Here is a 4,406-nt window from a genome sequence, read left to right on the forward strand (position 1 = left end):
TTTTACGCTGATATACGGTTGCAAAGAATGACACACATGGATTCAAATTCTAGTTCCACCATTCTCTGAATGACCTTGGAAATGGTCCTTCATTCTGGAGTAAGATGTCAGGAGGTAGAATAGAGTTGACATTATATGCAGAGCTATGAGTGATTAAATAATATATATGAAAATGTCTACGATGACCTCTCCACACAGATGTAAGCCCCAGAGCTTATCAAAATTATTTCTAAGAGTTATTTATAATTGTCTACCTTCAATCAAAGTAAAATATGAAAAGAATTTACAGGACATACTTCTCAATGCATATATTAATTTTCATGACATTCCCTTGAGATTTAATTTGGATATTTATAATGAAGACAGAGTGAACTAAACCATATTTGGGAGTTGCAGATAGAAAATTCATTAAAAAATAAAATAGAAACAGAGCAGAGAACTGTTTCAAATAACCAGAGGTCCAAAGCACTTGAGTTCTAGAAAAACTAGGCTCTTTCTAATTGAGTGACTTTTTGTTTCATCCATTTATTTACCTAATATTTGTTAAATGCCTACTAAATGATAGGTAATGTGCTAGGTGATGAGAATATAAAAATTTTAAAGCAGGGATAAAGATAAAAAGTATACTCTTTGGTCTCAAGAAACTCACAGGATAACTGCTTAACAGATGTGGAGACAAAGTATTTTCATATAATAATTATATTTATGTGTAAGTGATGGTAGCTTAAGATCAAATCCTCTTGGAGACTCTAGATAATTTCCAGTGCCTTGAAGCATCACTAATCCTTGCTTACAAACGGCTGGCTGGGATGGGCAAGAGTAGTACTGAATGGTAGACCTTGATTCTCAGATGTCCAAGATCTTGTTTATGGGCTTCCTTATGGGCTGATCTCTAGCTCAGCTTGTAGAATTCCTGCACAAACCCAGGAATCTTACATGTAAACAAGGCAATACTATTTTCTGACATAATCGTTGGGATACCAGGGCTTTTTTGATATCTGTGAGAAATTAATGGAACATTCAGATCCAAATCTCCAATCCCATGCAAGGTCCGAGGTAACAGATGCAAACATGCAGACGTGCTTGTCCCTCTTCTCTGTCGGGTCCCACTATTTTGTGACTTTAACCAGAAGTGTGGGTTAATTTCATGAATCCATCATTACACTTTGTAATATAGTCAGTGCTCCATATTAAGACTAGAAGGGGAAAAAAATCTTCAGGGCACTGCCAATTCTGAGCTGTCACCTCCAGCATCTTGTCTCTTTCTCATGATGGCAGATGAAAGGAAATGAGAGGGAACAATAGAACAGGAAGGGAGGGAGGAACAAGAGACTGAAAATCGCAAATCTGGAAGCTTCCTTAACACCGCTGAAACCTTTGTCCACAATTAGACATCACTATTTTCAGCATTCCTATCCCAGATCTCCTTCCCAATTAAATTGGCTGCATGTGTCAACGAGTTTCTATAGAAACATGTTTCCGCCTCTTGACAAAGCTGTAAGGACCTACCTATAAATGTAGTATCTAAATCTCTTCCTTTTCATTGTGCAACTTATGACCTTTAGGGAAATTTGCAACGTTCATTATCCATTTCGTTGAAAACAGGAGTCATATCTAATTCTTGAAACATTTTTGGAAGCTAAAGAAATACAGTCTGGCTTAATTTGCAAGATAATTGTGTTGACTCTCCAAGTAATAACGTACCACGGAGAACAGGAGACAAGGGGTTAGTAGGAGTTTAGGGCATATTCTATCAGAGTCCATGTATGATCTTGGGAAGTCGCTGGTGTTTTTAGTTTTCCAAGGACAGATTGGACTCTAGGTATGTTTTAGCAATATGACTCATTAGTCACAGGGAACATCTTTGGCCCTGATGGCTCACAGCGTTATTATGGACCCAACACAATTTTCACAACATTTCTTCATTTCATGAGAGAGTCTCAGGCTGCAGAAATGATGGGCATTCACTCTTCCTTCTCAACCTATGAAATGTTGGAGCGTGTGAGTGTTTCCTTTCATTTCCTTGAAGAAAGGGGCTATTGTGTGGTTTCATGGCATTTCCATAGATGAGATTAGCCTCCTCATCACAATAAACTCAGACAACATTAAAATGAGTAACTATGGCCAGTCCTGGTGTCTGAGTGATTCCCTGGGCCCAGCACAGGGACCAACTTTCCAGAGCCCTGAAGACAAGGGGTAGCACCCCGAAATATGGACTCATTTTCCATTCTACCTTCATTGGTCGAGCAGTTGCCAAGAACAAAGGCCGCATCTCCCGATACCTGGCAAACAAATGCAGTATTGCCTCACGAACTGATTGCTTCTCTGAGGTACCTACCCGTGTATTTGGGGAGAAGCTTCGAGAACAAGTTGAGGAGCAGCTGTCCTTCTATGAGACTGGAGAGATTCCACGAAAGAATCTGGATGTCATGAAGGTGGCAATGGTTCAGGCAGAGGAAGCGGCTGCTGAGATTACTAGGAAGAAACAGAAGAAGAAACGCTTGAAGAAGGAAAAGAAAAGACTGGCTGCGATTGCCCTGGTGTCTTCAGAAAACAGCAGTAGGACCCCGGAGGAATGTGAGGAGACAAGTGAAAGACCCAAAAAGAAGAAAAAGCAGAAACCCCAGGAGGCTCCTCCGGAGAATGGAATGGAAGACCCATCTGTATCCTCCAAACCCCCCAAAAAGAAATCTTTCTCCAAGGAGGAGCTGGTTAGCGATCTTGAAGAGACAGCTGGCAGTAGAAGTCTTACCAAGAGGAAGAAATCTTTCCCCAAAGAGGAACCAGATAGTGACCCTGAAGAGTCAGGAAACAAGAGGGTTCCCAAGAAAAAGAGGAAATTCTCTTCCAGGGAGGAGCCTCTCAGCAGTGGACCTGAAGAGGCTGCTGCCAGCAAGAACAGCAGCTCCAAGGAAAAGAAAAAGCTCCGAAAGCTGTCCCAGGAAAATGAGATGGACATTTCCCTCGTAGGGCATAACTTACAGAGATATTTCCCAGCCCATCCCCTATAGCCCAATAAAAATAAAAACAAATTCACAAGTGAAAAAAAAAAAATGAGTAGCTAGAACACACACACACACACACACACACACACACACACACACACACACACACCGCTGGAGTTAATGAAGTGGTGGGGGCGTTTCCCTATCTTTTTAATTCTTGAGCATCTTAGGGATCAAGATTTGGCATGTGACTCTGGGTATTTCTATTAGTATATGGTGAACTGGGGAAATTAAACACGATTTGGAAACAGAACTTATATAACACATAATTTACATAACTTCTTTTGTGCCAGTAAAAGAGATTGTGTTCAGATGCAACTGGGCCCTTGAAAAAGCCATCGAGCTACTTCTCATTTCACGACTCCTTTCTAATAATCCTTTCCAGAGCCCCCAAGGATGGAGAGTTTGGAGGCTGCCTTTAACATCAGGCAACAAGCCACACCCCTGCACCCTTGCCGTGAGAGTCACCATATTTTTCATTTCTTCAACTTGCACTGGCAATCTGTTGTAGCATAATTTACACATTTACACGTTTTAGAGAGCAAGGCACAGTCATTCAACTTAATTCCAAAAAACATAAGCACTGAAGGCCTGCCTCTGCACATTAGTTTTGCAAAGCATATGAACGCCTTTGCCGAAACCCAATGCAAGGCACAGGCTTATTTGGAATCCGTGTCAAGAGGTATCTGCTGTTTGTCATTTCCCACCCAAAGTTCTCTGGAGTGGTCATTTTTAGCCCTATTGGGTTGACCTTTAAATATTGGTCTGGGGTCGGCAAACCTTGGTCCTGGTTTCAGCCTACCTTCCAGGTCTGTGGGTTCACTAGCGTTCTGCAGACGGCAGGAATTCTGCTGACGAACTTGCTTCTAAGTGTCAGGGAAGTAGGTTTTACCCAACTCTTCTATGAAGAGTCATTTGACTGATTCATCCTCCCACACTGACTATTTCTTTTAAATGGGCTTATAAAGCTCAGTGGAAAACAGAGTTGGTACCTCTTAGCTGGAGTAAAATCTTTGGAATTGCACAGAATTGGGTGCAAGACTCACCCCTTCCCTTTCTGGCCTGGTGACCTTGAAGGTGAACTTTACCCCTCTGGGACCCCATTTCCATTTCTGTCAACAGAAGGGAAAAGTGTTCACTAAAAATCTTGTGTTAAAGAACTGGTGAGAAAACGTACGGGGAAATAGCATTGGCACAGTGATCCCTCCTTTGATATCCATTCTCTTCCTGTCTCTTTGCCGGTGGGAGGTGGAGCTGTCGCTCAGCAAAGGAAAAGGACAAATCATTTGCAGAACAAAGTGTGCCTCGCATCTCTCAAGAGGAAGGCTCCTCTGAAAGACACTGTTTGTGACCCCCTCTGACAGTCGTCTTGGTATACAGAGTAATTGAGTTTCCCTCCTA

At 41.9% G+C, this 4,406-nt stretch overlaps 1 pseudogene; it reads left to right on the forward strand.

The window, feature by feature from the left end:
• Window positions 1–2,177: 2,177 nt before the first annotated feature.
• Window positions 2,178–3,011, forward strand: LOC113627806 (nucleolar protein 56 pseudogene; annotated as a pseudogene).
• The last annotated feature ends 1,395 nt before the right edge of the window (window positions 3,012–4,406 follow it).

The sequence above is a fragment of the Aethalodelphis obliquidens genome, unplaced genomic scaffold (assembly GCF_003676395.1).
Source record: "Aethalodelphis obliquidens isolate GAN/ISIS:26980383/991018 unplaced genomic scaffold, ASM367639v1 scaffold21, whole genome shotgun sequence".
Taxonomy (NCBI): Eukaryota; Metazoa; Chordata; class Mammalia; order Artiodactyla; family Delphinidae; genus Aethalodelphis; species Aethalodelphis obliquidens.